Genomic DNA, 24,100 nt, shown 5'->3' with positions numbered 1-24,100 from the left:
CTGTTATTGCAGCACAAGCTAGCATATTCTGCCTAGTGGACACCTTCATGTTACAGATGAGGAAACTCGGGCTCTGACTAGGTCAGAAACTTGCCCAAGGCCCATTGGTCGTAAGTGGAAACGCCAGAGTTTGAACCCTGATGTGGCCCCAGAGCCCAAGCACTAAACTGCCATGATATAATTCCATATGCAGACGTCATGGCCAATGGAAAGTCATAAAAGGACTTTTCAAACTGGAGGTGCCTTGATGACAGCAAGGTTTATGGGAGCCTGATCGGGCAGAGATGTGGAAGGTGACACTGTACTTCTTGTAACTGACAGTATTATCCTCGTTGCTCTACACCTGGGAAGCCCAGACTCAAATTTACAGTTCCCTTTAGCAAAGATTTTGTGTAGCAACCAGGATTCATCTTATTTTTTTCTACCCTTGTTTTTCAGTTATTTGCTGTAATAATATCATCATCATCATCATCTCTCTCTCTTAAAAAAAATTTCTGTACACTTCTATAAGCATCCACAAATCCTACTTGGAATCATAAATAAAGATAATTCTAGGAAAATAATTTCACAGAATGATTGGCTCAGAGTTTCAGCTTGTAGGAACTACAGAAGCTCTGAGAGAGGAAAGTCCAGCCACCTCAAGTAATCCTGAGGTACAGAGACAGGAAGTAATATTCCTGGGGTCATGGGACAGGGAGAGCCAGGTTGAAAGGGAACCCAGGTATCCTGAATCTGGGCAGGTTCTAGAACACCACCCTGTGGGGTAGGGCTACGTTGGCGGTGGGGGCGCCCCCTTGAGAAGAGCAGAGCCCCCTGTTGTCCAGAAACAGCTTTCTGAGCACCCAAAACATTCCATAGTAGGGAGCTAATTCTTGGGGTCTTGATTACTCTTCATTTTTCAAGGTCTCAGTGAAAGGTGCTACTGTTCCAGGGAACGGAGCAAGTGTCAGCTGTGTTTCAGGGAAGTCTCCAGAGGGTACGGGGAGCAAAATCCCTGGGGATACGACTGAGCCAGGCTGTCCCGATGCCTGAGGCGTGGAGCTGGCAAGGGTGTGTGTGCATCTGGGGTGAAAGAAGCAAAAACTAGGTCTTTTCCCTAAGGCCCTGGGCCCCATGTTGGCCTCTTTCAACCTAGGACTGTGGTAGGGAAGAGGAGACAGACGGGAAAAGGCCTGCTTGGCAGCTTTACCAAAGGCTCACCTGGCAGAGTCGCCAGGTACCTCTGTGTGCCCTTGAGAAAGATTGTGCGTGAAGGATTTGAAGCAGGATTTGGAGCTGGGTTTGAAGCTCTGCCCCGTCCTCCTGGAGGCAGAGAGAGCTGGAGTGCTCAGATGAGCCTCTTGCCTGCGCAGTCTGAGGATGAGTGAGGAGCCCAGAGAGGGGAACAATGAACTGTGCAGGGAAGTGGCCAGAGCAAGAACTCAGAAGCAATGAGCCCTCCCAGTGACAGTTCCAGGTCTTGCTACCTCTCTGGCCTCTTGGCTCAAAGGTGCCGTGGCTGTGGGGACCTTGTGGCCTCAGGGTCCCTGATGGCACCCAGCCATGCCCAGCCTTTCACGAGACGCACGTGTGTGTGCATGTGTCTGACTGTGCGTGTGAGGCCCGCCAACGTCTATTACATTAAGAAACATCTGTTTTCTGCAGAACATCCACAGTATCAGATGTTTTACTGCAAGGAACCCATTTTTTTAATAAAATGAAAATGAGACATGGAAATCAAGGTAACCACATTTTAAATGTTTATGGAAGATAAAGGTTTAACCACAAGTCTTTCATCAAATGGAGGACAGTAGAGAAAAGTTGAGGGGATGCCCTTTGGCTGTCCTCGCCTGTGCGGTGAAACCTCACAGTCTCACCTCATATAGTACAGGGGCCCTGCAGGCAGCTGGAAATATTTAGCAATGTGTCTAAATGTTGTTCTTAGTGTCCCTGCCATTGGGCCTGTCCGGTCTCGGCTGTTGGGAGAGAGATTTGTTCAAATGAAAAGCCCAGACTCAAGTGTGGCGGGCAGATGGCACCCCGGGGTACGCGGCAGCAAAAGGTGCGAGGCCTCGGCTGGGAGGATGGGCCTCCCGTCCGATTGTCTGATTCCCGAGCTGGAAGGGTGTGAGCATATGGAGGCAGGAGGGCCTGGCTGACTTGCTCCTTTGTTCCTGGTTTGCTGGGGTCTGGGGACACTGGGTCTGTGGAAACAGAAGGAGCGAGTTCGAGCCTCTTTCTGAAGTTCTGTGGAGGACTTTGTCTATTTAGATAGTGACCACATAGACCTTTGGTGAAAAACCAAGTGAATAAAGTAAAGGCATTTTCTCTGCAGTTACCTGGTCACGAGGATGGAAAAGAACCTTCTTGCCCATTTCAAGGGTCCTTCCTCCTAGGACTGATGTGTATTGCTACTTTATCTCATTTTTCTCAGCAGATTTTCTCATTTCCATGGGAAATGATGGGAAAATGGGGGGCCCAAAACCTCCCGACATGGTTCTGAGGTTGCCTGGGGCACAAGCAAGGAGAAGGGACTCGGATGGGGCTCCCCTCAGGGTGGCACTCCCTCCCCTCCCCTCCCCTCCCTTCTGCAAAGTGGTGAGTCAGTTGCTTCCCTTTGGATCTGAAGTAACTTTTCCATTTGAGAGCAATCCCTCATCCTGCAGCCCCATCGCAGGGACTTATCTCTCTCACCATCAGCTGCCGTGTCCCCTGAAGCACATAAAGTGTAGGATGGAGTGAGGGATCAAGTTGAATTATGTGACCTGCAGTTTACGGTGGGGGCCCACCGGACATCCGATCCAGTGCCTGAGCTCAGTTACCATGACTCTGTCTGCCCGGCTGATTAGACTTTCCTCAAAGGGGAGTGGTTCTTGAGGGAGAGGGTGCCAGGGAGAAGAAGGGTCCAAGAGACCTGTGAGCTCCGTGTGGCAGCTCGTCCTGGGCACGCATTGGGTCTCCGTGGTCTCATCACTGCTCAGACCCCCAAAGAGTCCAGGTAGTGGTTGTCAGGGGGCGGGGGGTTGTTGGAGGAATGAAGTGAGACGGAGCCCACTGGGGACGGCTTTGGTGTGCCTATGAACTGGGGTTAGGGGACAAGAGTTATCTTCCTCCTCACCAGCCCGAACCCAAGCCGTGTTCATCTTGCTGAGTCAGCAGGAACTAGACTATAAATGGGTTTTCAATCGGGGCAGTGAAACCAGAGGTATTTCCTAGACTCACAAACCTCTTATGCTATTAAGTAAACTGGAGGATTCTGCTTGGCCCCTGAGCTTGGTCTTTATTAGAGCTGCCACGATCCAGCTGTTTGGCAAAGAGTTGCCCACAGAACAATGTTCTGTTTTCTTAGGCATATGATACAGGAATATTTGCAAAACCTTGAGACGTGCCAGTCTGGCCAGAGTTCTTTCCAAGGGTCTTTGCAGCCTGAGACTCTGATTCTGGGAATCCCAGGGTGCATTAGGCCAACATGGAAAGGCTTGAGGAACTCCAAAGTCGTCTATAACCAGATGTTAGAACAAACCCACAACTTAGAGCCAGGCCCAAGCAAGGGTCTCAATAAATATTTGTTGAATGAATAACTTTGAATAAGAATCAGGAGACCCAGATCCTGGCCCTGGTTCTGATCTTTGCTAACTAAGTGTTTTAAAATAAAACTTGGAACTTCTAAGCCTCAGTTTCCCTTTCTGTGAAAGGACCTGTAAATATCTGTCTTGGACACCTCCAAGGCCTGCTTTGAGGATCAAAGGAGAGAGGGAATGTGAAAGTGTGTTATGTCCTGCAAGGCCTTCAAAAGGCACCCATGTTACTGTCTTCCTTTTGTACCCAGCAGCGTCCCTTGGTAACCAACCGTGACCTTTGTTCACACAAAGGCGCCTTCTAGGAACGGTTTCTGTTCCAGCCATTGCCAGCTCTTCGGGGGAGCTGCTCCCTTGGTTTTCTCTGAAGGTGTGATGTAGGGCAGTCTTACCTGTGCCTTTCTACTGCTCTCAAGTGTGTGCATGTGTGTGTGTGTGTGTGTGTGTGTGTGAGAGAGAGAGAGATGGATATGTGTGTGATGTGGGTGTGTGTGATGTGCGTGTATGTGATGTAGGTGGGGATGGGATGTAGTCTGATTCAAGGAGAATTGTTTTCAAGATCTCGATTCCTCTCAACATTTGTCTTTCTCACTGGAGGACCTCAGCTGTCTAGGGTCACCCTAGGCAGCCACATCTCTCTCCACTCCACATCACTCCTTGCTCCCAGCCAGCTTGAGTTGGCTTCAGTTCTCTAGGAAAGTGGAACTCCTTTTTGGGGGATCCAGCCTTGCTCTTGTTGGTAATAACAAAGTAATGACAGCTCATCTTGTTCTAGAACTTTCCACATAGAAACCATTTATCAATAATAAAACTGCTGCCAATGTCATAGTCACCATGCTAAGCACTTTACACACCATAAACAATGACAAACTAAGACAAATAATGTGGCATTGATGAGGAAGGGTTAAAGTTTATAATATATAAAGAGCTCTTAGGAACCAAGATAAGCTGTGTCCCAAAAGAAAAAGTGGATGAGGGACAAGAATTAGTGGTTTGCAAAAGAAGAAACATCCCAGTCTCATGATATTTTTCCACAGGCCAGGTTCCTTTTTATGGATGAGATAACTGAGGCCAGAAGGGGTTAAATTTACACAACTAGTGGTCCTGATCTAGAATATGAACCCGATTGGGTTCAGAATCCAGGCAGGGGTCAGTAGCGTTCTCATTTTATAGATGATAAAGCTGAAATGCTGTCTGTCTCCGTTTGAACTCACGCCACTCAGAGGTGTGATTGTTTTTGACACCTGCTTAGCCAGCTTGCTTGCTGACTGGAGAAGTGGTGGGTATAGAAATTTGGGAACGGGAATCAGGGTTTGGGGTGGGGGGGGCTAGGGGTGCTTGGGCTGGCTGAAGTTAAAAACGGTCAGTTAGAACTGTAGGTCTGCCTCTCCCACAGCCACTCGGCTGGCAAGCGGCTGGGCCAGGCCTCAGCCAGGCCCTCTGAATGCAGAGCTGAAGCTTTCTGTACTGCGCCTTGTAACCCAGCCCTCCACTGACGGCCAGATGTGGGCACAGAGGAGCCAGTGAAATGTAAGTACAGCTTGATTTCTGCAGCCTGCCGAGCTGCGGTGGATACCTAATCTGGGGAGATCTCTGATTCCTTGACTCAGAAATTAGCGTGTAAGTGCAGAAACCTAATAGCTAAACAGAGACAAAGTCTCTAATGAACCTAGTAAGTTTTAATTGTTTCTATGTGTAATCTGAAATGACCTGGCTGGCTGGCTGGGGCTGGGGCTGGGACCAGAGCCCCTTCTTTATGTAATACATGTTTGCTACCAGCTGCGGAGGGAGACTTCCTGTCTGTATTATTAATATGATATAGGCCTTTGGTTTCCAGTATCATCTCTTTGGAATTTCTGTCTCAGATCCTGTGCAAATGAACATAATCCTCGGCAGGAAAGGCGTTTCAGAGTCCTGGCATCAGGCTTGGGGCCTCTGGGTTTCACGTGAGGGATGCCAGATGCTGTTGGCCTTTCCGCCATCACCATCTCTGCACTGCAGGAATCACCCTCCACCCATCCCCCACCAACTGGGTCTGAGTTTAACTCTGGAGCCTTGGGGTGCTCTCGCTGGAAGGGGTGCTGGCTCATGTGGGCTGTCATCCAGGACTTCCCCAGGATGGAGGATGCAGGACAATTTTCTAAATGTCTCGATAACTAGAAAGGATTGGGAGGGGTCACAGCCCAACTTCCAAGTTTTTAATTAGCAGGAGAAATCTTTACTCTTTAAATGAGACTGTGCTGTACTTCCCACACTTTATTAAATCATACCATGTGCAGAAGAGAGTTGTTGGACATTCTAAAGAAAGTAGACAAGGCTGCTCCGAGCCAGAGGAAGCTCCTGATCCAAGGGCTCTGGCTTCCCCAACAGCTGAGGAGAATGTGTCTCAGTCAACCTGTAACCCGTCAAGACCTGCCAAGGTGCCATAGTCAGGTGGCTGGGAAGCTCTGGTAGGAATATGTGGAATGGCCTTACTGAAGACTGTCAGGCTGCCATTCATTTATTTTACGTTTACACCATAAACACTATTGAGCAACTGTCCTATGTCAGGCACCAGGTGCTGGCAGACGGATAGTAAGAGGGGCAAATGCAGGTCCACGTCATCCCTGGCCCCACGGAACTGAGGGTGACAAGCATACAAGTAAGTGGGTCTGTCACTGACTGCCTAAGTGGCCTTGGGCAAGTCACTTAGCCTCTCTGAGCTTCACTTTCTTCATCTGTCAGATGAGAATAGAAAGCATGTACCTTGTGGGATGGTTGCGAGAATGGAAGGAGATCCTATTTATTAAACAGCCTAGTTCAATAACCAGCCAGCAGGAAAAACTTAGAAAGTGGGGAAGTGCTTGACACAGAGAGAAAGTGTGGTACAGGGTTGTTAGATTCTTATTCCCCATCTCTCACTCTGTGTTGCCTGATGATAGTTTATAGTGGTTTCCCAAAAAAGGATTTTCAGACAGTTGCATGGAATCATTTGGGTTGGGTGGGAGGAAGTAGGGATGGGAAAAGGGGAAGAGGTTATTGCTCAATGTAGCGATTATCCTTTCTCCTTCCTAGAACATTGTGGGGAAGGTAGGCAAGGCTGCTGAGCTGGAAGCTATTGGTCCAAGGTCTCTGAGCTAGAGTAGGCTTGGAGAATCTGTGTTTTTTCCAAGCTTCCCAGGTGGTATGGATGCAGAACAACTTTGAGAGACCCTGGTATGGTCAACAATTCAGAGGGTGACTCACTTGTCTCCATCCCATAGTCCCAGGTCACAAGGGTCTATAGCCAAAGGTCCTCTACCAGACATGTGGGAGGTATTAACTGACCCCAGACCCCTGCCACAGCTGACTGGATAAGGGATGGGCATCTGGCTTAAACCCAACAGTCAGAATTCCATACCGAAAAATCTGGAATAAGGACCAAGAGATTCCATTCTTGGCTAGACTTTTGAACAAAGGAGAAATATAAATTTTAGACCAGCCAGGAGGCTTTTTGCCACTATGTGGACTGAGTTAGCAGAGAGACAAGAATGAAGTCATGGGGAGAGGAAGAAAAATCATCCCCTGGGTTCCCCATGGCCTTCCATTTTCTGATTCCAGCCCCCTCCTTAGGTTTAATTGCTCTTGTCCTCAGGTTCTGTGAGACCTACACTTGTATTTAAGTTAACTTAAGGTGGCTTCTGTTTCTTGCAACCCAAACAGTTCTCCTTAATAAAAGAAGGGGAACCTATTTATTTTACTAGAAGAAACAGGAGGGTTTGGAGAGGGTCTGAGCCAGGAAGTCCAGAATTAATTTAGTTAAGTTTTGGATATTAAATCTCCTATCATTTCACTGAAACTAATCTTTAGCATGAAATAGTCTCAACCCCTTGAACCAGAAGCCTTTATGATCTGCTTCTTACATACCTGCGAAACTGAGTGATCGCTCAGCTTCAGCCAGTCCTACAACCTGAAACGTTAATGATGATGGCGACTTCTGTTTGCACATTTGCCTTACAGTTTACAAAGCCCAGGTCACCTCTGTAGGGTACCACAACACAATTATTTAATTTGTTTATTCTGTGCATCTTCTGTGCTCTGAAGATTATGCCACAAGCTATTTTAAATTGTCTTTTAGTTTACAGAGGGCTCCCACTAGAAACTTTATAAGCAGCATTTTCCTCCGGTGTGGGTGATATCACCAAAGAAAATAAGTTTAAATTAGGAGAGAAAGTAGTTCCAGTCGGCAGTGGAGGAAGAAGCAATGGGTGATAGGGGCGGGGCAGTGGGATTACGTGCCCAGAAATCTTCAAGAACAGAAGTGAGATGATCAAGACATACTTGTCTGATGGCAGGGGCTAAAGCCCTGACTCTTGGGTTCTTTCCCAGCCCTGGGTTGTTATGTTACTGAATGGCAAAGTCATCATGTGAGAACACAGACCTAACACCTATCTCTCTGTGACCAGCTTACACTGCAATGGCCCAATTTTGGTTTCTGTTGTCACTGAAGCTGTTTCCTCATCCATAAAATGGAATTGATAACACTTCTGGTATATTTGTCAGGGTTCTCCAGAGAAAGAGAATCAACAGAATTTTCTTTCTTTTTTTTTTTTTTTTGAGAGAGAGACAGGAGAAAGAGATTGATTTTATGGAATTGGTCCATGTGATTGTAGAGGCTTGGCAAGTCAAAAATCTGCAGGGTAGCCTGGCAGGATGGACACTCAGGGAAGAGTTGCTGTTCAACTCCCAAAGGCAGTCAGTTGGCAGAATTCCTTCTTGTTCAAGGAAGGTCAAACTTTGTTCTATATTCAATTGATTGGACGAGGCCCACCACATTATGGAGGGCAATCTGCTTCACTCAAAGTCCACTGATTTAAATGTTAATCTCATCCAAAAAAAAAAACCAAAAACCTTCACAGAAACATCCAGAATGTTTGGCCAAATATCTGGGCACCATGGCCCAGCCAAATTAACTTAAAAGCTGACCATCACAGCTGGTTTCATAGGACAGGCCAGAAGGTTTAATTAGTTAGGAACTGTGAGAGGTGATTGATAAATTGTAAACTGCTCTGTACTCCTAAGAGAGAGGGAAGCTCTGTGGTTTCAGCCCCTTCCCCCCAAGTGAGAGTGTCCTGGCACACAGAGGGTTAAGGAGGCCCTGCCTCTGCTGCTCTTCCACCTGCTGTCTGAACTGTCACTGCCCCCTCCCTGGCCCTCAGGTGAGGAGGGACTGGAGAGGGGGCTGAAGTTGCCTGACACCTGATACTTCCTTCCTGCCTGGATTAGAGTCATATTGTCAATATCATGCCAGTGTTTACCAAATTAACAAATGGACTTCAAGTTAAACACTGAACAATTTGTGAGATGGATTTTTAAAAAATGTGACCAGGCTCAGGGGATCACTCACAGGTGATGGGCTGTTTGCCTTTTTTGGACTCCTGGCCTTTAACATCATGTCACTTTAAATTGCTTTTCATGGAAAATGGCCTCCCTGCCATTCCTCACCCTCTGCATAGAGCCCCCAGCCAGGCATTTCTGTGCACAGCTGGAGCCTTGCCTTGCTGTGGGGCAAACTTCTTTCTTCTGGGCCCAAAAGAGACAAATCTCCTTTGGTCAGTTAGTCCAGAATGGAAAATTAAGTGTGTTGAAACACCTCACTCCCCACCAGGAATTTCTACTGACAGAACAGGGCTGAGCAGGGTTCCTAGCCAGTCATTACAAGTCTGCTAATAGCAACAAAGAAAGCAGAGGTTTCTCTGTGAGGTGGGCATGACACCAGCATCCAGTCTGGGTGTTCCTGGTGCACCTAGATGTTGGCATCATGCCCACAGCAAAATACCCAGCAATGTGACTGCATCTCCTCCTGGCACTTGAGAGGCTGTCTCCACGGGTCACACCTGCTCTGCTGGAGGGATGAGCTGACTTAAGTGCCTCTCAATGATGGGGGACACCATGACCCCAAGGAGACGGGCTGCTCAGAGAAGTGGGCCTTCGAGTAGACAAAGTGATGAGTCTCTTTTGTAGATTTTCATACTGAGCTTCATTTTGTAGCCTATTAACTTTTAAATGCTATTTACTTTGGAAAGACATTAAAAGGAAAGAAAGAAGCAGGTTTCAGCACCTTTACCATGTGCTGTTCTGCTGTTGTTTCTGTAAGGAAGCAAAGCAGCCATTTGAAAAGTGAAAGACTTAGGTCAATTATTTTTCTTTCCTTGGCTTACTGGACAGCAAACCGCTGGTTTAACTGAATTGACCGGTTGTTTGATGAATCAATCAATCAGCAAATATTTGTTCTGTGAGGCCTGTGAGCAAGGCAGTCACTGTTTGATTAAATTGTTTGATGAGACAGAACAAATAGACCTGTCTTCTAGGTCCCTTGTAGACACAATCTAGCTGTGTGCAGCTAATTACCCTACCACCTCTAATTACAGATACACACTCAAACTGAGCTCTTTTCCTTGAACCAAAAGTTAAGCCTGGAAATCTGGTAATGCAATTACTATGCTTGTTTCAACAAGTGAGAGAGCGGGGGAAGGAGGGAGAGAGAGAGAATATGAATATGCCCCATTTATGCAGCCCCACAATGAAGGAGAGTTACAAAAAGACTTTTATAACCGAGGGAAAATGAAGGTCTGTAATTGAGCATGATTTGGTGTCCAAGACTTGGCTTTGAGAAGGAGCCGGAATCAACTTTCCTAAGTGGCATTTAATGTACTCCCATGGGTTTCGCTTTTTCATTAGCTTAGTTTTTAATTGATGTCACAACTCAAAGTCAGGACCGTATTTCAAGGAGGAAAGAATGAAAACAGTTGGGAAACACACAAAACAACCGAAAACCTCTAAACCACAACGGTGAAAAAACACGTCTTTCTTCTAAACACCATCTTAGTGTGAAGCAAACTGATCTGTCAGGTATGCCTGTCACATCCACATACTTTATAATCCAATATGTTCAGGCAAGAATTTTGGCACAACCTGCCAACAGCAATCTTGAACTTTTCTTGACACTTTAAAGAACACGTAATGTGTTGTTGGGGGCAGATTTGGGGGGACGCCTTAACCCTTTCATTCAGCATCTACGAGTCCTTTGGAGCATCACCTAGGAACAGCCCAGGGGAGGACCCACCGCAGGCGCAGGTGATGACCTGCTGTGAGCTCTGGCAGTGGCTATTGCTCCAGCCCCCAGCTGCGGCCTCCGCCCGGCCTGTCAGTGAGGAAGAGCTTTGGACCTAACCCTCTCTCAGGGATGACCTCACCTGGAAAACCACCCAATTCAGTTCAACTTGTGGAAGCACATAGTTACACAGGACTGTGGTGATCTAATCCAGGGGTTCTCAGTTTTGGCTGCACATTGGAATCACCTAGAATGCTTTAAAAAAAATGACAAAAATTGATGTCTATTCTACCCAACACTATTCAAGCATAAGCCCTGAGATAGGCCCTGGCTAAGTGAGACTTTTACTACATCCCTAGGTGACTCTTTCATGATGCCAGGATTAGGAACCACGGTCCAATCTCCCAGTTTACAGATGAGGAAACTGAGGCCCTGAGAAGGAGGTGACTGCCAGAGTCAGGGCCAGGACTCAGATCCAGCATAGGTCAGTTTGGATCACTCAGAGGTTGTTGAACACCTGCAGAGTGCTCAGTCCTGCCCTGCGCACCTTGGGGTTACGAGAAGAAACTGACACTTGCTCTCTGTCTCAAGGAGCTTACAGCCTCGGCTGGGTGGTAGAACTCATGGATGAAGCAGTCAAATGGACACGGTAGGGCAATGTCCACTCAAGAGCAGAGCTCCCTAACATCAATGCCAAGTCCAGACTAAAGTGTCCTGGAAGAGATGCTAACAACACTGGTTGGAGTAAAGGGAAGCATGACTGGAGTTAGGAGGCCACAGGCAGAGCTCAGGGTGGGGACATGTGGCCTGTGAAGGGGAAGAGAGGGCACTTTCCAGGGGGAGAGGTTGGGTGACAACTTGCAGGTTGGAAATGAATGATACGTGGGTCATGTGCTTTGATAGACTTTGCTGGAGAAAGCCCGGGACTTAAAGAGAACCCTGGGGAGGGATTCAAGGCACAGAGGCAGGTGCTGCCAGTGGGGGAGATCCTCAGCAGCTGAGTTTAAGGGTGGCTGCTTGCCCCAGAGGGGAGATGTCCCTGAAGGTTAGAGCTAAATGGCAGAAAGGACTTAACATGAAGGTGTCTGGTGAGATCCTTGTTCTGGTTGGTTGGTGCCCAAGTTGTACAAGAGTTTAATATTTTGAAATCTCCCCTGCATCATGTCCTTGGCCACGTGATGCCAGGTCCTTTGGGAGCATTATCCTGAGCCATGTATTTTGGGGAATCCTCTGCTGCAGGTGGGAGGCACTGAAGCTCAGGACTGTTTGTCGGGGTAGGGGTGGAGGACAGAGACAGATGGGTAAAGGGAGGCTTCACATCAATGCTAAGAAAAATTCCATGTTCTCAAATATTGATCCCATGGTCCATGCAGCTGTACCCAGCAGTTGATGGGCCAGGAAATGGGCGGGGCCTCTCCTCCCTCACACACATCTTCCCACTGAGGCTCGTCTCCCCTTGTCTTCTCTTCCCCTTGACCTCTTGCGCGGTTGTCTGCTTCCTCCCTTGATTCAGTGGATTAAACCTGCCTTTACTGTGATTTATATAAGAACAGTCCCCCAAGATCTTGGGGCCAGCATCCTGGGCCAAGAAGTAACTTCTGGAAGGAGAAGAGAGGTGGGATTTGGGCACCAGATGTCCCTGTCTTTCAGAACCACTTTGCTCAGAGCCCTTAGGAGCCCACAGGCACTCCTCTCCGGCTCACGCTTCAGCCCTACTGCCTCCTTTCACATCACACGTCTGTCCCCTGACTGTCGTCTTCTCCGTTTGCTTTCTAGGTGGGTGTAGCTACTAAGCAGCCACTCCCATTCTACAGATGTTGGCCGCACCATAGCACTGTGTGTGCTTTGGAAAGCTCTTGGGATACTTACCCTCTGAGCCCACTCCAGGGGCTTCCTCCAGGAAGCCTTCTTGGATTCCATTTTGCCTGACTTGATTCTAATAGTGAAGCCAGCTCAAAATTCCCACCTACAAAAAGTGGAGGAGAATAAACTAAGGATGCCCTGGCCATCTTGGATTGTCTTTTTTTTTTTTAAAACTGAGTTAGAGTCAGCTTACAATATTGTGTCAATTTCTGGTGTGCAGCACAATTCTTTAGTCATACATGAAAATACATATATTCATTTTCATATTCTTTTTCACCATGAGCTACTACAAGATATTGAATATATTTCCCTGTGCTCTACAGTATAAACTCATTTATCTATTGGATTGTATTTATAAGAGAGAGTTTCTCTTTATTTGATTGTGTTTCTTCTGCTTCAGCCCTGGGAGTGCCCAGCTGAAAGTGACCTTTGAGATCACTTGATTCAGCCCCTTTGTTTTATAGGCTGTGTGGATGAACAGCTAAGAAAGGCGTCTGGTGTCATATTGACTGGCTTTAAATGTTAGCCCTGCCACTTCGAAGCTGCATGACCTTGGGCATGTCACTTCACTTCTTGGAACAGTAATAATAATGTCCTATTTCATGGGTCGGTGGCCATATGTAAAGAAGGTAATTCATATAAAGTGCTTAAACTAGAGCTTGGCATATAGATACTATTTTATTATTATTGCTATAAATGAAGAACTTGAGACAGACATATTCTGTAGACTTGCTGGAAACTGGATACTGAGAACTATTTTGTAACTTGTCATATTAGTTAAGTGGTTCTTAAACTTTTCACCAAAGCATCCCTAAAATCAGAGAAGAGTGAAAACATAAATCCAAGTAATCTGGGGGCTTAGTTCCATTCCATAAGAATGAAACATCTTGAACTTTTATGTTATTTTTAAAAATGCATGTAAAATTTACATTGTATTTCTTAATGTTTGTGTTTGTTTCAGTATAGAAATAGTGGCTTCCCCCACAAACTCTTTATTTTTATAAAATCAGCTCTCCTACACATTAAGTGATGCTTATTCATCATACGGTGAGCATATCTAAGAGCGTGAAATTCCAGTCTGAGCGACATGAAGTTAATATATGGAGTATCTTGAACAGCCAGCGACTGTTTCCATGAAGGATGGGACTTCAGATCTCTTGCAGAAAGCAGGAGGGAGAAAGTTACACAGAGTAGCACCTCTCCCCCGGAAGGCGGTGAGTCCAGCCGTGTGAGATGATGATAACTTCATCCCTGAAACCTGGCAGCTTTTTGTTCTCAGCAGACCCAGAGGCCCCTCTGTGCGATTCTCTGGGCTCCAGACTGGGGGCTCTGGTCCCGCCATACCCCAGGGAGGCCACAATCTGAAAGATGTAGCGTGACTTGGTGCCTCGAGGCGGGCTGTGCGCTGAAACGAAGGCGAGACAGACTGTCAGCGTGGAAACCATGCGGTGACAGCTTCCTTCACCCTCCAGACCTGTCAGCTCATGGGGGAACTGACAGGCCTGGACTAAGAAGGTAAACAAAGGCTTTAGAGCAGGAGGAGGAATGCCGGAATTCTTTCTTTAATGTTTCCCTATTCATAACATGTCACAGAATTAACGCCTGGCCCAGTGGAGGTAGCAGTTCCTGGCTTTTAAGATGTCCCAAGGGTGGTGAGGGGAGAGGCCAGAAGCCCAGAGGCTGAGCTCAGAGTCAGAGCATCTGGCCGCTTCTTTGGGAAGTCCATGGCTCCCGAGATTGCATGTTTGAGGATAAAGTCCAAACTCTAGCCTGCTGGTCGAGGCCGGAGGTCACGGCCGTTGTCCAGCTTTTTCTCTGCCCACGTCAATGCTCCTCATACTCACCGCTCCCCTTTCCCATTCCAGAAGCTCAGTCTCAGTTCTCTTTGCTGACCTTAGACACCTTCCAGGAAAAGCCACATCAACTCTGCCCTCTCAGAGGTCTAGCCAGTGTGCATGCTCCATTTGGCTCTAGAAAATCCACCGGCTTTTCTGGATCAAGGTCCCCCCCCCCCCCCCCCCGCCGGCCTTGGGTGTTTCTGTCTCCTAGACCCCTTTCCTATCCACCCATCCACACTCCTCTTTCAAGTCGGAACCCCTTTGCAGGGCTGGGATGGCAGTAATACAGTTTTTCTGTGCCATTACTTAAAAAGACGAATGGCCTGTTAGCCTTTTAGGATGTAATTTAAAAGCCATTTGTCTAGTGGTAATAACTGGAAATGGACTTCCGCGGTAGGCTAGGATGACTTCCTCCAGGAGCGAGAGATTGGCTAATGGTGAGCAGTTGGCCGCGGCTGTTTTCAGATGTACCTACTGTTTGCATTGGAAGGCTCAGGGAGGGGGAGAGTGGCATTCTGAGGGAGCTGTGGGCTCACAGAGGGCTTTGGAGGAATGCAGATGCTGCTGCTCTTGTTTTACTACTGAGAGGACCAGGAATAAAAATAGTTCACAAAGGTGGGGATCATGATGGTTTTAACAGCCAAATCTCACCAAGTGGAACCCTTGAAACTGTAAAAGTTTAGGCTTCATCTTTGTCTTGTCTTTAAAAATCTGCAGGCAAATTTGAGTTATCTGGCTTGGGTGCACCTCAGAAGTGACATTTCTCAGACAACCGTGTTTTTTTTTTTTTCCTGCAGACAGCAAAGCTTTTATTTTAACCACTCAGAATAGACAGTTTTCAAGAATATATTACCTGCGTCTCTTCTTCAACAGAATTGTTGCAGAGACGTCGTGTTCATTGATGACGCAGGGCCATTGTTTCCAATGTCAGTTTTAAAGACTTTGTCTTCTTTTTACTATTCTCCTCTTCCTTATATGCTATTTTATAACTACATCACCTCATCTATCTTGGTATTTAATATACATTTACTTCTTATTTAGTGGGGGAAAATGATGGAAACATCCCAAATGGCAAAATAAATGATGAAGTATTCACTCTTTGGGTTACTTTGTGAGCTTTGTAAAGGATGTGGAAGACTATTGACATAGAAATTGAAATATTGGAAAGAAGTCTTTGCTGTATCACTAAGTGCTAAACAGGATGTACATCAGGATGGCCCCAGTGCCCGGGAATCTTGGTGGGCTCTGAGTCCAGGCTGTTCAAATCTATGAAGGAATACACCGAAGTACTCAGCCTTAGAGATGAAAGCTCTGTGCCTTCAGTTAAAGAATTCCAGGCAAAGGAAGCAGCATTTACTGATCACCTATCATGTAGCCAGACACTATTTTATTTTGCTTTCACATGTTTTCTCTGTTGGTCCTGAAGATGATGCTCTGAGGTTATCTTTGTTTCATAGACAAGGAAACTAAAGCTATAAGAAGTTGTGTGGCTAGCTCAGGTTCACACAGCTGAAAGACAGTGGGGCTAGAATTTGAATATAAATATAGTAGACTCCAAAACAAAGCCCATGTACTTTCTACTACACTGTACCAATTATCTCTTTCTTCAGTAATGCTGCACGCTGCATGACAAGCAACCACAAAACCTCGGTGGCATGCAACAGTGAGTGTCTGTTGCTCACCCCTCCGGGGTCAGCTGGGAGTCTGCCAGGCACTTCTGCTGTTCTTGGCTGGGCTCACTCCCATGTCTTGTGGTTGACTGGCTATTGGCTGATCTAGGGTGGTCTAGTCTGGGGCAACTGGGGTGACTGGGCTCTGCTCCACATGTCTTTCATCCTTCAGCAGGCTAGCCCAGGCATGTCCTCGTGGCACTGGCACAGGTGGAAGAGAGCAAGAGGAATCATACAGCCCCTTGAATTATACAGGCTGGGAGCTGGAATCCCATCTGTTCTATTGGCCAAACCAAGTCACATGAGCCAACTTAGAGTCAAGAGTGGGGAATATACTCCTCTTCTCATGGAAGGAACTGTAAAATTATGTGGTAAAGGGTGTGGATCCAGGGAAGTTTGAAAAATTGGGGCCATTAAAGGAATCAATCACATACAACAAGCTGCCTTATTCAAGCAGGTGTTCTGAGGGCTTCATCTGGGCACTCACCTAACCTTTTTGAGGTTTTGGTAAAATGTGTGAGTGAGTGGGTGGGGTGGGGACAGGAAAGCTGGGGGGTGGAAAGGAGGAAGACAGATAGATGTTTAACCAAAGTAACGTCATTTCATAATATGTTACTAGCTACACTGAAGGGAAAATTGTTCCATCCTTGGATAAATTTTGGAGATGCTGAACACATCAGAAGGAAGATTTATCCACTGTAGTACTTCTCAGTGCCTTCAATATTTCAGTGTGCATTGTGAGTATATGGGGAGAGTATTAAATACTTCCCAGACTAACTGACCATTGGGTACTTTTTATACAACCTACCGGTTAACACCTCTTAGAAAAAATGTTCTGGGGAACTTCAGTTTTGAAAACACTGGACTAATGATTCGTAGGATGACTTTTAATACCAAGTCCTATTATTCTATGCTGTTTTGTGACACAGGGCTACACTCTGAGACTATTAAGAGAAGAAGGGTGTTGTTGTTGTGTATTCTTCTCCCCACCCCTACACTAAATGGGTCCAGATTCCATGACGCAGAGAGCAAACGCACAGAACCGTTTCTGCAGCCCGTCGCCGCTGTCAGCACTAATGCGGCGGCTCTGCTGTCAGTGCTTCTGCTCCTGGGCTCGGGCACTCAGGTGCCACGTCTGGGCAAGAGGCTGAAGGACATGTGTCTTCTGAGAGTACAGTGCACAAGCTTGGTGAAAGCTCCCTGCTCCTCAGACATTCTTTCTACCTCCCAGTGGGTATCGTGGTAGTTCTGTGTGTTGAGTCCTGCAAGGCTTTCCTTCAGGTAACTGCCAAGTGAAACTGCAGGAGGAATGGTCACTCAGTTAAAAGAACAGTTGTCACAGAATTTGGGAACATGTGCTTGAATACAGTTGACCATGTAAATTATAAATGATTCTCCTCTATTTGGTAAAGTGGGACCAACAGAATTGCTACTTGTCAATCTTTGTTAACCTTGTTCAAAGCCATATACGTGCATGAAAATACCAACATAATGTTTAAAAGGAGGAAATCTGTAACTCAGACTTTCCCCGTGAAAAACGGTGTGATTTTTGTAACAGGGGATTCATTGCTTGTGCTGAATAACGCCTCATTGCCCTCAGCTGAGTAATGCCAGAGTGTTGCTGCTTGGGCTCTGCCTGGTGCTGGTTCCGGCCCACCCTGCCTGCTTGGCCAGGATTGAAAGGGGACGACACTGCTTCTGCTCCCCTGTGCTGGCCACCTGGGCAGCTGGAGGACTGGGTGCGTGGACCTTGCTCCTGCCCCCAACCCCTCCTTTGGAACTGCATCCGTTGATCTTTGACCTGGACCCTGAAGTCTAGAAGTTCTAGCTGCTCGGCCTGCTCTCAGTTCCGGCAAGGAGTGGAGTCGGGGGCTGTAACAAACCGCATCAGACAGCTGACTCTCACTTTCCTCCAGAGGCTTAACACAAAGGATTGTAGCTGATTTGGCAGGGCTGGAAATGACCCATCATCCCTCTCTTCCAGTGGTCTCTGTATCTTATGGGGGGCAGTGGCACAGGGCTTATTCTTCTGGATTCACACCCACTGTGTGAACCAGTGCTCTTTGGAACCATGTTCATTTACATAACACGCTTCTCAGGTGCACATAAGTTGTGCATGAGTCTGTGTTAATTTTTGGACATTTCATTTGAACATGGCAATTTTTTCTTCTCCTCAATTTTCCCTTTCTCTTCCACTCAGGCTCATGCAATGCTTCAGAAGCAATTGAGTCTCTTTTCCTGAAACTGTGGGGTTCCTCACTTTTTACTTTAGTGGTGGGGGAGGTGCTCAGGAGCCCAGGAGGAGTGGAGCATCTTGCCTGAGGTAACTTGATGGCCCAGCAGAGGATCTGTGAGCAAGCCCCAGTATTCCCTGCCCCAAAAGCTCTTCCTCTCTCCCCATCCTCCTTTCTCCAAGCCTGGTGGCCTGTCTCTGCTAGGAAAGCTAATTGATGAGGTAGCCAAGCCATTGCTAACTAGCCCTGTGATTCGGCTTTTGAGAGCCTTTCCCAGAATTCCATTAGGCAAAGGGCTCTATATTGATTAATGTCCAATGATTATTTCCTCTTGCCAATTGGAATTCTCAAGGGCTGAGACGGACTCTTTCTCACTCACAAGAAGATGTGAGCTGAAGAGCTACAGAGGACAGAGTTCTGAGTAGTTCTCATCAGAGTTTCCCCTGCGGGAATTCAGTCCTCTCCTCTGCCCGGTCCCATCCTGCTCCCCGTGTGTCATGACCTGAGCAAAAGCCAGGTTCAGTTCCCACAGGTGCACAGATCCCACTCTCCTAAATGAGAGCGACGAGAAAAGTGATGAGAGGCAATATCCTTGCTCCCCAAAACAGGAAGCAGGCTGGGTAGATTGACTTGATAGGATGGCTGCTCGGCTGCTCGCTCACACTGGGACCTTTATCACTGCCAGTCATCAGCACTCCGGCAGGCTCATGAATAATGCATTTCCCAGTGATTTCCTTCCTTATTTGCTAACTCCAGGCAGTATTGATTTTTAAAAAGTCTGCAAAGTGGAGGCGTTGTGGTAACATTTATTTAAAATGACTGGGAGACAGAACACGTATATGTTTATCTCTACACAGGAATGTTAGTGTCTGTTGTCCATGGATAAGGATATTCAGCAGTGTTTTTCAAACCAAAGAGCGGTTCAGATTGGAGCCCTTAGTTTGGGTGAAGCAGCTGTGTGGGGGTGGTGGTGGTGGACCAGGATGACGAGGCGGAAGTTGCATTACAAGTATAGGAGTCCAGGAGTTACAAGTGGGGAAACCAAGCCACTGAGTTTGTAGTAAAGTCTCTTGCTATTCAGTGGAGGGCTCCCTCTTCTTCCCTCCCATCCTTCTCTCTTTCTCCCTCTGCATCTCTGCTGTGGATGCAGAGCCCCTCCTGGCTGCACCCATGTCCGTATCCAAGGAGCAAATGTGATGGTGACGTGTGGGCAATGCTCCTGCAAAGAGGCCGAAAAAATAAAACAACCTAAAGTGCTAACCAGTGTTGGTGACCACTGGGCTGAGCTTGGAGAGAGAAGAGGTCACATGGGGCTGGGCTGTCAGAAATTCCTACGAGTGGCTCTGTCCTGCTGAAGCGTGCCAGTGAGTAGCGGGCATCCTTGCCTGTTGGAGGTACCTGGCTCAGGGCCTCAGTTTACCTTGTTTCTGACAGAGAGAAGTGCATCACTGGAGTTACTGTGCTGATGGCAGGCCTGACGCCCTCCCCCCCGCCCCCCACCGGCCCTTCTCACCCACCCACCCCCTCAGGCGGGGCAAAAGCACTCTTCCATCTTGACAGGCTGTCCTGGCCTCCTACTTAATTATATTGTCACACAGCTTTCAGGGATTCCAAGAAGACAGTCCTCTTTGGGGAAATTTAATTCTCCTCTCAAGCCATTGACTGGCTCCACTTAGCCCTCCCCTCACCACACTGGCCTTTCCCTCTAAAAGTTCAGCCCGTGCCAGACGCCTGCTTGGTGTTGAAAGAGTCTAACAGGAGGAGGGGGCGGCTGGCTCCTTCAGTAATCCTCCCTCACACCTTTCTCTCCCAGGCATTCAAGGCTCGGGCTTCATCTCCCAGGGTGGGTATCATGGCCGAAGTGGAGAAGCCACAGTCACTGAAGTTCTGGAGAAAAACCCGCGAGGTTGTGGAGGTTCAGAGAGGGGGAGGGCACAGTACGGCCGGCCGGGTGAGGCTCAAGTCTCTCCTGTATGCTGACTCAACACTCCTACCAGTAAACAATCAGGACCCCAAATTCTCATCCATATGCCCCACTACTGTTTTGAAGGTAATTTCACATGTAGTGTATTATGTGAACTGCCCTAAAGTCTAGAAGGCTGCCCCAAATCCTTCATTCAGTTGTCTTATCTAGCTATAGTCGAAGTTCTCTCATCTTCCGTCAACCCCCAGGCTTGTGAAAAAAGAAGTCTCCATACCCACTGCCTTCACTTCATGACCTACAACCCTCCTCCCATGCTGACTGGAGCTGCCTTTCTTAAGGTGACAATTAGGTCTAACCATAGGGCCCTTTCTGAGCCCTCACTGGCTCTGGTGCATTTTTCCCTGATCCCAACTTCCAATTCACTTCCACCTCCTGTCAGTGCACCTCAGACCTCCTCCCAGTCCACCCCAGCTCCTCCCAGTGTACCCAGCCTCCTCCCAGTGCACCTCTAGTCCACTCCCACCTCCTCCCCAGGCATCCTCACCATGTTACAAGCTGGTAACACTGTCAACCCAGAGAAATGGATTTCCAGTGGTGTCACTGCAGGCATCAGATGCAGACAACACTTTGGGTCAACCAAAAGTGCTAGTGGTTTTCTCAAGTGTTTCCACTTGAATAACTACCAACTTGGCCCACAATCAAAGGTGGCCCAAGGTCCCTATAACTAGTGACACTAGGAAGTCACCCAGCAGTGAGTCTCACCCACTTCCATGTCTTTAGTCCTAGGAGGCCTTGGAGGTCTAAGTGCTTTGCATTCTGGATTTCCGGTTCCCTATTTGCAGCGTAGCACACATGAAACTGAGAGCTCATACCCTCCTCCCCCTACCTTGGTGAGTTAAAAGCTTGAAGCTGGGACCCCTCTCAGCTTGGGTCTTTGCTTCCGCTCACCTAACAAGGAAGAGGCTGGAAGCCAAGGCTCGTTTCCTCTGCAGGGCGTGGAGAGCGGGAGCATGCACAGCCGACTCTCGTTTATTTGAAATTGCTCCGTGGTGCAAGGCCCTCTAATCGATCATCCCTCTGCAAATGTCAATGGGAGAAATGTGAGTTCCGTATTTATAAAGCCAGAAAAATGGGGGCTTGTCCCCCACCTCCCAGGTGTGTATTTATACACTGATGAATGACCCCAAAGTGGGTTTGTTATAGAAAACGTTCGTGCCAAAGGCAGGAACATTGCATCTGGAAACGCAGTCTGACAATTAGGCCTCTGAGCCTGGAGGCCAGCCCTCAGGCTCTGCATTTGTTTCCTGGCTGTGACTATCACATCCTTAACGCTGGGGTGAACTCCAGAATTTTGGAATTTGGATCCTCATGGTTTCTACAGGACTGTCCCGTGAGGCTGCTTTTTGTTCTGTTTCAGTTTTGTTTGTCTGTTTTTGGCGCTGGGAGTGGAGCTTTAAAAATCTTGGAATCCAGTGAAATTCAGTGCAGGAGAACCAAACTCTACCCCAGTCCTGTCCTGAGAGGAGAGCCCTGAGGAATAGAGTTAAGTACCCTTTGAAGTAGTAGATGGGGAGTTCCTTGCGGATTTGGGGTGCCCTGATTGGATGGGCATTTCCCAGGAGCCTGCCCACCCCAGCTCCACCTTGGGAACAGCTTGTCTATACCAAGACGTGACCCCTGACCCCAACTCCGGTCTCTTCTCTCTCCTCAGAACCAGCCTCTCCTTTCCAGCCCTCTAAACAATGGCGTCCTTTGTTTTAAGAAGGAGGGTGAAATAGGAATCACACTTCCAACCTCACATTACAAAGGACAGAAGTGAAAAATTAGGACTGGTGAAGTCAAAAATGGTGCATTCTGGTTGGGCTTCCACAGATCTTTCTCCCCAGGTAAGGTCTGAGCTGAGTAATGTCTTGGCCAATCTGAGCCTTGTGTTTTATGTGCTTCGGGAGGGAAAAAAAGGGCTGCTGTGAAAGGGTTAACAATTCAAGAGCCCCAAGCGACAGGCATGTCCAGTTTCAGTCAGGAAGAAAAACAAGTGTTTGGTTAGTAACTGGATATGGCTTGAGCTGGATTTTGGCCTCCAGTCCCTCTGCAGGTTAAGAATTGAGGATGGCCCAGTTCTTGTGGTTATTTGGAGGTGGAATCAAGACAGGCGGCTCCGGAAGGCAGGGCTTGGGAGGTGCTACCCACCCCTCCTTTACACAGAAGGAAACAAAGCCCAGGGAGCGCTGGGGACTTGACCCAGGTCATCCTTGTTAGTGGTGCAGCAAAGACAAGAGTGGGAAAGTCTTGCTTCTGGTCCCAGTGTCCTTTCTGGAAAGCCCTGGATTCAGGCAGACACAGATTCAGTGCTGTTTCAGCCTCTTTGCTGTCACCTCCTGTACATCTTTTTTCTTCTCCATCCAGATCCCTCATCTGTGAAATGGGGTTCAAAATAGCTGTTTGGATGGGTTTTTTGTGTATTAAATGAGATGGTCCATGTAAAGACCGGAGGCTAATGTGCTCAAAAAATATTTATTCTTGGGCTACCAGGAATTCTCCCAGGCTTGGGACCATTCACGCAGACAGAATAGCCTCTTCCGAATCAGTAAGGAAGCAAATAAAGCCTCTGAAAACCAGATTTCCTTCTTGAAGTTCTGCACACTCCCAGCCCCTTAGTGAAGGAACCCCACATCAACGGGAAAGGCAAATGGGTTGGGGAGAATAAAAAGAGGCTTTTCTGAGCTAAGAGGGACTTGCCCCAAGAAGCAGCAACGAGTTAACGATGCCCAAAGCAGACCTGTGAAGTTAGAGAGGCCTGGAGATTAGAAGGCCAGGAGGAAATAATGCTTTTCTTGTCTCAGCTGCGGGGGCAGAAGGGGAGCAACAGCTGGCGGGCATATGCAGCCTGTTAGGGGCACGGTCCCATCAGACAGAAGGAAATCCTGCCCGGCGCTGGCAGGGCTGCAGCAGCCGCTGGGGAGCAGACGGTTTGGGGGTCTCAGGGAATCAGAGCCGTTGCTGCCAAGGCTCCCGGCTCTGTGTCCCCCCTCGGCTGCCTGAACAGGGGCCTCCCTCCCCAGCCACTGGCCCCTAAAGCCCTTCCCCTGCCCAGGAGGTGTCGGATCCAGTGATGCTATCGACAGAAAGTCCGAGGAAGCCTGGGGATTATTTTGTATCCACTTCAAAACGCCTATGCATCTCCCCTCCTCCTCTGGCTGTGCCCGGATGGGTGACTTTGGCCCACTCTGTTGCCTGGAATCCTCCTCCTCAGCCAGGCCAGGCAGCGAGCAGCCTTCTTCTTCCTCCTCCACCTTTCCCTTGGTTTTCCTTTACTGGCCAAGGGATCAGACTCCTGAGAAAGGGGCCAGGGCTGCCTGCCATCCCCTCTTGGACCCTCAGCCTCTGAGCCGTTGGGCCATGTGACAAGATGCCCGACATTAGCGTCTGCTAATTAATTGGAAAACCCAGCTCCCTGTTGGCCCGTAGCTTTTACAAACCTGAATTAAACGAAGTGTTTATGTGACAGATATGTGGGAGGGATTTCAGATATAATCACCATCAATCTGGCTGCAGCCAAAATAAATTCTGTGAAAAGTAAAACAAACTATTGCACAGACAAAGTAGGCCTTAGGGGTCTCCAGCAATAATCTGTGTTTTCTTATTTAGCTGCGTCTAATATTTCTGCTCTTTTCGGCATAGATAGGATCTCGGCACACAGGGCACTCTTGCTGCAGCTGACGGGGCGGACACACGCTCTCTCCTGCTGAGTGGAGGGAGAGGGGAAGGGATGTTGCATATTTACATTTAAATTCTTAGTTCAAATAAACCAGCTCTTGGCTGGGCACAGGGCGGGCTGGGGGATGGGAAATGGGGTGGAGGGCATGCTCCAGGCTATGCTCCTCCAACCTGCCTGGGTTAGGGCCGTGGTAGAAAAACCAGAGGCCGCTGGTCCTTCCAGGG

The 24,100-nt window shown here is 47.9% G+C and overlaps 1 long non-coding RNA gene across 8 annotated transcripts in view; it reads left to right on the top strand.

The window, feature by feature from the left end:
* Nucleotides 1–24,100, top strand: part of LOC141579862 (uncharacterized) — a 225,336-nt gene that overhangs the window by 30,046 nt on the left and 171,190 nt on the right. For 6 of the 8 annotated variants that reach the window (XR_012511935.1, XR_012511934.1, XR_012511933.1 and 3 more), the window contains exons 2-3: nucleotides 4,954–5,087; nucleotides 21,870–22,044. This is a non-coding gene — a long non-coding RNA (uncharacterized LOC141579862). The remainder of the gene's footprint in view (nucleotides 1–4,953; nucleotides 5,088–21,869; nucleotides 22,045–24,100) is intronic. The other 2 variants (XR_012511941.1, XR_012511940.1) reach the window with 2 other exon arrangements.

The sequence above is a fragment of the Camelus bactrianus genome, chromosome 15 (genome assembly GCF_048773025.1).
Source record: "Camelus bactrianus isolate YW-2024 breed Bactrian camel chromosome 15, ASM4877302v1, whole genome shotgun sequence".
In the NCBI taxonomy this organism is placed as follows: Eukaryota; Metazoa; Chordata; class Mammalia; order Artiodactyla; family Camelidae; genus Camelus; species Camelus bactrianus.
Note: the sequence above shows the minus strand (reverse complement) of the source record. Positions and strands in the feature narration are given on the sequence as shown.